The 12,042-nt window shown below is 35.9% G+C and overlaps 1 protein-coding gene across 1 annotated transcript in view; it reads left to right on the top strand.

Annotated features, from left to right (window-relative positions):
* The first annotated feature begins 705 nt into the window (after nt 1-705).
* edar (ectodysplasin A receptor) overlaps nt 706-12,042 on the top strand; it is a 78,051-nt gene continuing 66,714 nt past the window's right edge. Inside the window, exon 1 of the mRNA XM_059343617.1 lies at nt 706-919. The gene's annotated coding sequence lies outside the window, so the exon portion shown is untranslated. The remainder of the gene's footprint in view (nt 920-12,042) is intronic.

The following is a 12,042-nucleotide window of genomic DNA, read 5'->3' as shown; positions in this document are numbered from 1 at the left end:
CCTATTTTTGTTAGCTAATGAAGCTGTAACACTTTACTGGTGAAATAAATCAGTGCCTATAAGTTAATTAAACTGCATTTAATCGCATATCTTCTTGCATATTATCTTAAATGTAAAAAAATAAAAAGTATAAACTATTTGTGTTCCCTTATCTTGGTAGTTTTTTCTCCTTTTAATGAATACTGATTTTATATTTTATATTATTAATTTACATTTCTGTGCTTTGACTTGTTGTTTGTCCGCCTGTTTATTACTGTACTGTTGTTGTCTCAACTGTGTGTTCATGCTGTTTGTTGTTTTTTTTCCTGTGCGACTATGCATGTATGTCTAGGTGTGCTTATGTGTTTGTCTAAACTGGGTTTTTTGAATTGCACATATATATATTTTTTTTCTTTTTATATTTATATTTTTATAGACTCTTAAATGGTGCACTTACTGGAGAGCACTTTGAATTTCGTTGTACACGTGACAATGACAAATAAAGACCTATTCCTATTCTATTATTACATATCTATTGTGCATATGAGAATACTGGAGTTCATTAAGACACTACAGGCCACTACAGGCCTGTCAGCACTAGATGGCGCAGTTGAGTCGTAGCCTGCAGCGAGTTAATTGTCCCCGCAGAGACTCTACCTGGGTCCCGTTAATGTGTCTTAGCAGGGCGGAGACAACTCCTCACTTTTCCTCCTGAGGGAGGAGCCTGAGACTCACCGACAGGCTCCACACTGGAGGCTGACACACAACTCAGAGAGTGGAGTAAAAACTCGCAGCACACAGCCAGTCCCACGGCGATGCTTACCCACAGACCCCACGCCACAGACTGATCCCTCCCGGACCTCCAGGACTGACCGCCCCGCCAGCCGAGCCCGCAGCGCCGCGGACAGACCCCAGCAGAGCCCCCCTCTCTGAGCTCCAGGTAAGACCGCAGCTCCGCTCTCAGGAATGTCAGGACGGATTGCTGCAAGACTTTCGGGGGAAATTCCTGAGCAACACTTATTATGCCAAACACACATGTGCTTTACTGTAATCTAACTGAGGAAACAAGTATGCATTGTTATTCTTTCTGCTCTGGGTTTGGATAGAAACACTGCTGGTGTCTGTCAGGCCTACATCTATCTGACTAAAGTTTAAATTATGCTGCAAAACTGCTGTTCTCGTTCATTTGAAAGTGTTATTATTACAAGTTTATATCCTGTACAAGCTGTACAAGCAGAGAGGTTTGTTGTCAAGTGCATGAGACTAGAGGAATATATTTACGTTTGCATGACTGCCACCTGCATGAAATACATTTTAACTTCAGTATACATGGTGAAGTTTGTGGAAGTTGCTGTGTTGGTGCAGAAGTTGAAGCCTAAAAAGGTGGAGGACACATGAGATTGTTTCTCACATCACCGATTTGCCACTCTTTTCCCTCGTAAATCTGCTACTTTTGTCTCGTAGATTTGCCACTTTTTTCTTGTAGATTTGCCACTTTTTACTCGTAGATTTGCCACTCGTTTCCCTCGTAAATCTGCTACTTTTTTCTCATAGATTTGCCACTTTAAATCTCGTAAATCTGCTACTTTTTTGTTGTTGTAGATTTGCCACTTTTTTCTCGTAGATTTGCCAGTTTTTTCCTCGTAAATCTGCTACTTTTTTCTCGTAGATTTGCCACTTTTTTCTCGTAGATTTGCCACTCTTTTTCCTCATAAATCTGCAACTTTTTTCTCATAGATTTGCCACTTTAAATCTCGTAAATCTGCCACTTTTTTCTCGTAGATTTGCCACTTTTTTCTCGTAGGTTGGTCACTCTTTTCACTCGTAAATCTGTGCCTTTTTTCTCATAGATTTGCCACTTTAATCAGGTAAATTTGCGACTTTTCCTCAAAATATTCCCCCCTCCCCTGGATCTGTATTTATTTATTTTTTTCATACTTGGCCCTAATACACTGCATACATAAATCATGGAAAACCAAAACAAATATTAGTTACATCACAATTAATAAAACTGGAAACCTGAGAGGAGAAACTTTGATATTGAGTAACATATTCAGTATTTAGAATAGGTCAAATCAAATCACCCTTTAAACAATGTCCATGTTTTAATGATATGCAATGAATTGTGAATACATTGTGAAGTTTGTAGAAGTTGCTGTGCGTGTTGCTGCAGAGGTTGAAGCCTAAAAAGATGGAGGACACATGAGATTGTTTCTCACATCACCGGCTTCACTCGAGGCCTGGATTGCTTTTTGTGATTTTTGAATCCCAAACATGCTGCAGATGTAAATACTGACTTTATTCTGTTGTGATGCTTGTGAGGAGAGGACAGGGAGCTGCAGAGCTGTTTGGGAAACACAAAGGACTGCAAAGAGACAAAAAACAACTAAAAAGAGACGCAATAATACAACAAAGTGACACCACATAACTAAGAAAGGGACAACACAACCAGAAAGAGACACAAAGCCACAGAAAGATGCAAAACAACTACAAATAGACACAGAATAACTACAAATAATGGCAAAACAACCAGACAGAGACACAAAGTGACTACAAGAGACACAAAAAGGCCACTAAGATGCACAGAATGACAACAAAGAAACGCCAAATAATTACAAATAGGGGAGGCACAACCATAAATAAGCACAAAATAACCAGAAAGACACACAAACAGAGACAAAAAAGACAGTAGTAGACTGCAGTATTTACATTTGCATGAGTGCCACCTGCATGAAATACATTTTAACTTGAAGTTTGTGGAAGTTGGTGTGAGGTTGAAGACAAATGAGATTGTTTCTCACATCACCGGCTTCACACTGGAGGCCTGGATTGCTTTTTGTGATTTTTGAATCCCAAACATGCTGCAGATGTAAACGCTGACTTTATCCTGTTGTGATGCTTGTGAAGAGAGGACAGGGAGCTGCACTGCAAAAAAAGGTGTGTCTAAAAACAAGATAAAAACAGTAAATCTGAGGGAAATGATCTTGCTGCATGGACAGATAATTTACCTTGACAAGATTTCTTAAATTAAGATTGTTAATTTTGTGTTTTTGTGTCTTTTTTTTTGGTGATTTTACATCTTTTGTTTCTTTTTTGGTCATTTTTTGTCTTTTTTCGTGCCTTTTTTTGGTCACTTTGTGCCTTTAACATCTTTTGGTCACAAAATGACCAAAAAAGACAAAAAAATGTACAAAAGAGATAAAATTAAAGCTGCCAGCAGCGATGAACTGGCCCGAGCAGAGTGCACTGATTTATGTTATATATCTTATTTGTTTCTTACAAGATCAAAAAAACTTTAGATTTAAAAGTCTTGGATCATCATGTTTTAAGAGTTAATCTCTTATTTTAAGTGTTCAACATGCTTATTTCTAGATTTAACAATCTGAATTCAAGAAATCTTGTCAAGGTAAATCATCTGTCCATGCAGCAAGATCATTTCCCTCAGATTTACTGTTTGATCTGGTTTTCAGACCTGTTTTTTACAGTGTGCAGAGCTGTTTAGGTTATTCTAGCAATGCTGCTAAATAAGCCCAATCAGTGCTGTGTTTGTGTGTTTCCCTGTGTGTTTGAGTAAGTGTGTGACCTTGCACACCTTTCTTCTCTGTCTGCATAATTGTTTTTTCGGTGCCGCCTGGCTGTCCCGGGCCCCGGGGCCCCTCGGGGAAGTCCTGCCCGCAGACAGGCAGCTCGGCCCGGCTGGGGACATGCCGGGTCCTGCCGAGCCTCTGAAGTCTGCTGGCTGGCTTTGAACTATAGCTGCTGGAGGTGGAAATCAATCCGTCTCTACCCCTCCTCCCTCCCTCTCTCTCTCTAACTCTCTCTCTTTCTATCTCTCTTTCTATCTGAGTCTCTCTCTCGCCCTGCAGCCCCCAGCACAGCGTCTCCGCTGCCATTGAATCTTTCATGTTCACAGGTAGAAAGGCCAAAGAGACACGGAGAAGAAACAGGGGAGGGAGTGTAACTCATCTTCAAAAGAAGTTAATATGGTTTCTGAGGATTAAAGGGATGAAGGCAGAAAAAGTAACAAAGCCAGCGCCTGTAGTCATGATCATCTTCCACTATAAAAAAGACACATGGGCCAAAAGTCATATCCCGATATATTTAGGCTGAATATCGATATATTTCTAATCAATTCAAGTCAGTTTTATTTATATAGCCCTCAAAGGGCTTCACAGACTGTACATGTTACGACATCCTCTGTCCTTAGACCCTCACAGCAGCCAGGGGAAAAGTCCTCAAAAAAACAGTTTAACAGGGAAAAACTCCTCAAAAACCCTTTCTGCTCAAAAATAACTTTTAACAGGGGAAAACTCCTCAAAAACCCTTTAACAGGGAAAAACTCCTCAAAAAAAACATCTCAACAGGGAAAAAATCCTCAAAAACCCTTTAAACAGGGAAAACTCCTCAAAAAACTTTTAACAGGAAAAACTCCTCAAAAACCCTTTAACAGGGAAAAACTCCTTAAAAACCCTTTTAACAGGAAAAACTCCTCAAAAAACTTTTAACAGGAAAAACTCCTCAAAAACAATTTAAAAGGGAAAAACTCCTCAAAAACCCTTTAACAGGAAAGAAACTCCTCAAAAACCCTTTTTAACAGGAAAAAAATCCTCAAAAAACCCTTTTAACAGGAAAAAACTCCTCAAAAACCCTGTTAACAGGGAAAAACTCCTCAAAAAACCCTTTTAACAGGGGAAAAAAAATCCTCAAAAACCCTTTTAACAGGGAAAAACTCCTCAAAAACCCTTTTAGCAGGGAAAAACTCCTCAAAAACCCTTTTAACAGGAAAAACTCCTCAAAAACCCTTTTAACAGGAAAAAAAAATCCTCAAAAACCCTTTTAACAGGAAATAAAATCCTCAAAAAACATTTTAACAGGGAAAAACTCCACAAAAACCCTTTAACAGGAAAAAACTTCTTAAAAACCCTGTTAACAGGGAAAACTCTTAAAAAAAACCATTTTAACAGGGAAAAACTCCTCAAAAAAACCCTTAAACGGGGGAAAAACTCCTCTAAAACCATTTTAACAGGGAAAAACTCCTCAAAAACCCCTTTAACAGGGAAAAACTCCTAAAAAAAACCCATTTTAACAGGGAAAAACTCCTCAAAAACCCTTTAACTGGGAAAAACTCCTTAAAAACCCCTTTAACAGGAAAAAAAAATCCTCAAAAAAACCCTTTTAACAGGGAAAAACTCCTCAAAAACCCTTTAAACAGGGAAAAACTCCTCAAAAACCCTTTAAACAGGGAAAAACTCCTCAAAAACCCATTTAACAGGAAAAAAAATCCTCAAAAAACCCTTTTAACAGGGAAAAACTCCTCAAAAACCCTTTTAATGGGGAAAAACTCCTCAAAAACCCTTTAAACAGGAAAAACTCCTCAAAAACCCTTTAAACAGGAAAAACTCCTCAAAAACCCTTTTAACAGGAAAAAACTCCTCAAAAAAACTTTTAACAGGGATGTCCAAAAATGACCCTTTCAAAATAAAAGTATTTTTTTTCCAGATTTTTTTCAGATTTTTACGGGAAAAAAGTTACTGGTTAGACCAACTGACACTGGGTTAGATTACGTCATTGACCCATATGCGATATGGTCTAATTCATTTAAAATGTTCTGCTACCCCCGCGACCCGGCCCCGGATAAGCGAAGGAAAATGGATGGATAAATGGATATTTTTTTATATCGATATATATCGCCCAGCCCTAGACTCTAGTGAATAATTTGTTGACTTACTTCACGCTGCTCCTGACTTCAGTCCACACAATGACCCTATTTATTTATTTCGGGGTGATGTCACATAAAAAAGGGGGGAGGGGGTTCTTGTGTTTTTCTTCTGAAAGTTATTGTTGAGATTTATGTCCCAGCTGATTCTAATCCACACAGCATATCCATTTTCCCCCCGTTGAGAAATTTATGGAGCTCAGGAGGCCAGTTAGAGCTGAATGTTTCATAACGCCTCACACATCTGAAATGAAACTCTACTAAACACGTCAGAAGGAGTTTACGCAGGGTAGTGAAGTTATTTCAGCTCATTAGATTACTGCTTTTAATTTATGGCGTGAGTGTTTGGTGGAAGCTTTAATCCAAACGGCCTCACCAGAACCAGGACCATGTGCAACCGCTACATGCTGTATAATGTTCTGGACTGTCAGACTTATCTAAGAGAACATAAAACTTGTGGATTTAGTGGGATAGATAGTGATCCAGTAAGAGATAAATCTGAAAATGTCAGTGTCGACTTCACCCCTACAGGGATACTGATGTTTATTTTTTTTTGTTTTTTTACGACGTCTGGAATAAGCACAAAAAAAATCTTCACTCAAATTCTTCCTTCGCAGTTTTGGAATAAGTCAGACTTTGCAAAAAAAAGTCGTACTAGTGACCCAAATGTGCATTTTTTATTATTGCATTGAATTAAATCCCAAAGTGGCAGTTAAATGAAACATAAGATGGTGTTATACTTTATTATATTTATACTTTAAGTCTGTGTTAAGATGAGTAAAATCACTGGAAACAAGTGTTAAAGGGACAGTTCACCACAAAATAAGAAATGTATATTTTTGTTTTTACCTTTTATTCTTTTAATTTTTCATGTTCACTAACACAGGGTCACATATGGGACCGTGCACTTAACCAGATATGATGAAACTGCAACTTTAAATATGTTAACAGTGCAGTAACTTCACATATTTCATGCTCAAATGCATGTAGAACAGTAACAGTATTTTCAGTGCAAGAACAGCAGACCAACATTAATTGCAAGACGTAATTTTGTGCATTTTTACACTGGATTATTTTTAGTGTAAATTGGTTTGAGTGGACGCAAAGCGACTAGAAAAGCAATATATAAGTGCAGGTCCATTTACCATTTATTAAATTAAGATTGTTAAATCTAGAAATAAGCATGTTGAACACTTAAAATAAGAAATTAACTCTTAAAACCAGATAAAGTAAAGCTGCCAGCAGCGATGAACTGGCCCGAGCAGAGTGACCTGATGATTATTTGGTTCTTACCAAGATAAAAAAAAACTTTTTGTGTCTTTTTTTGGTGTATTTTTGGTGTTTTTTTTTTGTCTTTTTTGTGATTTTACGTCTTTTTGTGTTTTTTTGTGTCTTTTTTTGGTCTTCTTTTTGGTCTTTTTGTGTCTTTTTGTGTCTTTTTGTGTCTTTTTGTGCCTGACAATTAGCTTTTTCTTACCAAGATAAAAAAAACTTTAGATTTAGAAGTGCACTTTTAAGATTTCATGCTCAAATGCAAGTGAGGATGTCTTTTTTTTACAGAAAATCATGAGTCATCATGAAATAAACTTGTTCCAACACAGTAAAATGATGCAGAATGATAAACAATGTTACAGGTAGGAGGAACAATATGTATTATGTATAATGTTTGCAGTACAGTGCATTTATTTTTACCTCTATGAGTGGGATTTTACCCTGACAGCTGCTCTGAAATGAACAAAGACATAATTCACTACAAGCTGAATCAATAATTCACAGCGTATCAGTGTGCTGAGGTTCTGTGGGAGCTCGCTGACATTTTCTGCAGCTCACACAGTTCTTAGTAGAGCAAACAAAAGGCCTGATCTGACAATATATACACTCATTACTGCTGCAGAACTCACAGTCAGCTAACGGGAGTCTCAGAGTACGGCCCTGGATCTTCAGGAGTCCCTCAGGGGCCTCCACGAGGTCCTCGCAAGATGAGGAGGTAGCTGCATTTCATTATATTTCAATTTACGTGAATTTTGCGGAGACTTAGTTACTTTCCTCGACTAAAGATACTGTTTAGTGAGTGTTTTGCAGATTGAGCTGATTGTTGGTAATTCTGTGTCTTTTTTGGTCATTTTGTGTATTTTGTTAAAGTAATTTGGTGCCTTTTTTTGGTAAGTTTGTGTCTTTTTTTAGTATTTTTGTGTCTTTTTTGGTCATTTTGTGTCTTTTTTTAGTCATTTTGTGTCTTTTTTGGTCATTTTGTGTCTTTTTTTAGTATTTTTTTGTCTTTTTTGGTCATTTTGTGTCTTTTTTTAGTCATTTTGTGTCTTTTTTGGTCATTTTGTGTCTTTTTTTATTATTTTTTTGTCTTTTTTTGGTTATTCTGTGTCTTTTTTTGATAAGTTTGTGTCTTTTTTTAGTCATTTTGTAGCCTTAGTTACTTTCCTCCACTAAAAAAAAAGAAATATTGCAGTAAGAATCTGTTTGGTGAGTGTTTTGCAGATTGAGATGAGGCTAAATGAGGGGGTAGCTGCATTTCATTATATTTTAATTTAAGTGCAATAATCGCAGCAAAGCAACTTAAAAGGAAGAAAAAAAACGTTTCTAATCATGGGTTTCACTCTCACCATTATTATATCCCCATGCACAGCGCAGATAGTTCAACAAACCAAAACTAAATCAACAGAAACCGCTCCATGCAGACCCCAGAGCAGGTTTAATCAAATTGTGGTTTGTGGTCTAATTTGTGTCTTTGTATGAGTCCTCTACTTCAGTTAGTCATCAATTTATTCTGTACTGAGTCTGTGGAGGGAGATGTGGCTCTTCATGTCTAGAAAAACTGAGTGAAATATTGAAAATCATAGAGAAAAACATGAGTTTATGCCTTTTAGATGCAGCTCCAGCAGATCGTTGTTCTGGCTGGAAAAAGCTCTCGAACCAAACCGCCGTGTGTGTGTTTGTGTGTTTGTGTGTTTGTGTGTTTGATTTGGTTGCTGAGTCAATTACAGCTTTCCCAAACTACAGCTCAACTTCCCAAATCTCCAAACACAAAGCGGAAAAGGGTAAAACAATTTGTCAAAACAAATCTTTTGCACCAAAAAGGAAACACTGACTGCACACAGCAAAAAAGGTGTTTAGTCTAAAACCAGATCAAACAGTAAATCTGAGGGAAATGATCTTGCTGCATGGACAGATAATTTACCTTGACAAGATTTATTAAATTAAGATTATTAAATCTAGAAATAAGCATGTTGAACACTTAAAATAATAAATTAACTCTTAAAACCAGATAAAGTAAAGCTGCCAGCAGTGATGAACTGGCCCGAGCAGAGTGACCTGATGATTATTTGGTTCTTACCAAGATAAAAAAAACTTTCTGTGTCTTTTTTTGGGTGATTTTACATCTTTTGTGTCCTTTTGTATGTCTTTTTTTGGTGTTTTTTGTGTCTTTTTTTGTCGTTTTTGTGATTTTACATCTTTTGTGTCCTTTTTATGTCTTTTTTTTGGTAATTTTTGTCTTTTTTTGATAAGTTTGTGTCTTTTTTTGGAATTTTGTGTCTTTTTTGGTCATTTTGTGTCTTTTTTTTTAATTTTGTGTCTTTTTTGGGTAATTCTATGTCATTTTTGGTCATTTTGTGTCTTTTTTTAATTTTGTGTCTTTTTTGTGTCTTTTTTGTCATTTTGTGTCTTTTTTGTAATTTTGTGTCTTTTTTGGTCACTTTGTGTCTTTTTTGGTCATTTTGTGTCTTTTTTTTGTAATTTTTTGTCTTTTTGGTAATTCTGTGTCTTTTTTGATAAGTTTGTGTCTTTTTTTAGTCATTTTGTGTCTTTTCTTTAGTAATTTTGTAGCCTTAGTTACTTTCCTCCACTAAAAATAAGAACTACTGCAGCAAGAAACTGTTCAGTGAGTGTTTTGCAGATTGAGGTGAGGCTAAATGAGGCTGTTTGTGCTCAGACTTTTACAAAAATGTGACATAGAATTTATAACTTTATATTCATAGAGTCTCGTGATACTGGACCTTCAGGCTTTCTTTTATCATGTGCATGGTCCAATTACTATGGTGCATGATATAGAGGAAACCTGTAATGTACAGGTGGGAGGCTTGTTGTTAGTTTGGACACCTGAGCAGATGTGTGTGTGATCCGTATCACAGCCTGCTGATGTTGCTGCTAGCAGGTTAAAATACCTGTTAGCAGAAGGAGGCGTGAAAGGTGCTGCTGATCTGAAACTTTCATCTCTCCAAGTCACTGCTTAGATTCTTAAGTCTTGACTTTTTCAATGGATTGATGAGGATTTGCTCTTTGAAGATTCCTCCATCCATCATGACTGACGACTAGAATTATCCGCCCGCAAGAAAAACTCAGAGAGCCTTTGGGATTTGTTTTAAGAAGTGTCCACATATGGTGAAAACACACCGACAACTGGAGACAAACAGACAGGAACACTGCTGAAACAATGGGGATTATTTTATTAAATACAATTGTTGCAAGCAAGGTTATTATAGTTAACGAAAACTAACAAAATAACGAAAAACTAGAGTTTTTTATGAAATGATAACTAACTGAAACTGTATTTTGTGGTTCCAAAACTAACTAAAATTAACTAAAATTATAGTGAAAATGTCCTTCGTTTTCGTCTTTGTCAACTTTTTCCATCCGTAAACCTTTTTGGTTGATATGAAATCTATTTCATCTATCTGGTTTTATGACTTAATAAACTTATTGGGGCTGAGATGGATCAGGCAAAGGAAATAAAGGAAACATTTATTGTGACTTTTTTAATCTGGCACCCAACAAATACCCCATTACAAAACAACTAACACTAATAAAAACTTAACTAAAACTAAGCATTTTCCCCAAAAATAAAAACTAATTAAAACTAGTAAACTCACTCTAAAAACTCATTCAAACTAACTGAATTTGAAAACAAAAAATCACAATGAAATTAGAACTAAAACTAATGAAAAATCCAAAACTATTATAACCTTGGTTGCAACAGAAGTCATATTGACTGAAGCAGCTTAGTGTTTATAAAAAACTCTAGTCCTCATTTATGTGAAGCATGGGTCTCAAACTGGCGGCCCGCGGGCCAATTGTGGCCCTCGTGACGATATTTTGTGGCCCCCACCTTGATATGAAAGTTTAATGTGAGTTTTATATGAATGGCACTTGTGTCTTTTTTTAAATAATTTAGTGTCTTTTTTAAATAATTTTATGTCTTATAAGTTTGTGTCTTTTTTTTGTAATTTTTGGTCTTTTTGGTAATTCTGTGTCTTTTTTTGATAAGTTTGTGTCTTTTTTTTTTTAGTAATTTTGTGTCTTTTTGGTAATTGCGTGTCTTTTTGTAATAATGTCTGTTTTTTTTGGTAATTTTGTGTCTTTTTTAGTAATTTTGTGTCTTTATGTAGTAATTTTGTGTCTTTTTTGGGTTATTTTGTCTCTGTTTTTAGTAATTATGTGTCTTTTTTTAATAATGTGTCTTTTTTGTAATTTTGTGTCTTTTTTGGTAATTCTGTGTCTTTTTTATAATTTTGTGTCTTTTTTTATAATTTTGTGTCTTTTTTTAGTAATTTTGTGTCTTTTTGTAATAATTTTGTGTCTTTTTTAAAATAATTTTGTGTCTTTTTTTGGTAATTCTTTGTCTTTTTTTTTATAATTTTGTGTCTTTTTTTTAGTAATTTTGTGTCTTTTTTAAAATAATTTTGCGTCTTTTTTGGTCATTTTGTGTCTTTTTTTTTTTTGTAATGTTGTGTCTTTTTCTGGTCATTTTGAATCTGCCTCCAGCCCCCAGGTAATTTGAGTCTGAAACCCCTGATATGAAGTGTTTAATCTACTGTATCGTCTATAAACAATAGAACCGTCTAACAGAGACTTCTAAACACAATTTAGAAGTCTCCAAAAACACATTTTTCCTCATAAATACATTACATTACATTACATTACATGTCATTTAGCAGACGCTTTTGTCCAAAGCGACTTACAATAAGTGCATTCAACCTGATGGTACTAGACATAGACCACAGGAATCAAGTAAGTACATAACTTTAAGAGCTAACTGTCATTGCTAAGGAGTGTTATATGTTAAAGAAGAAAAGAAGAGAAAAGAATAAGAACTTTTTAATTTTTTTTTTTTTTAATATACATAAAAAATAAATACATCTCTTTACTTGAGAGGAAGCCATTGTTCTGCCTGCCCTATACTGTGTATATTAGGTTAGTTAGAGGGCAGCAATGAGACGTAGAGACAGATTCCTGGTTGCAGATTAGACTTCCCACCTACCGCCAGGCAGAATAAACAGAGACGGAGACAGAGATGTTCTGCCCCAGCAGAGCTACAGAGGGGAACAAGGGATCAG

Source organism: Centropristis striata, chromosome 10, assembly GCF_030273125.1.
Source record: "Centropristis striata isolate RG_2023a ecotype Rhode Island chromosome 10, C.striata_1.0, whole genome shotgun sequence".
NCBI classification, from domain to species: Eukaryota; Metazoa; Chordata; class Actinopteri; order Perciformes; family Serranidae; genus Centropristis; species Centropristis striata.
Note: the sequence above shows the minus strand (reverse complement) of the source record. Positions and strands in the feature narration are given on the sequence as shown.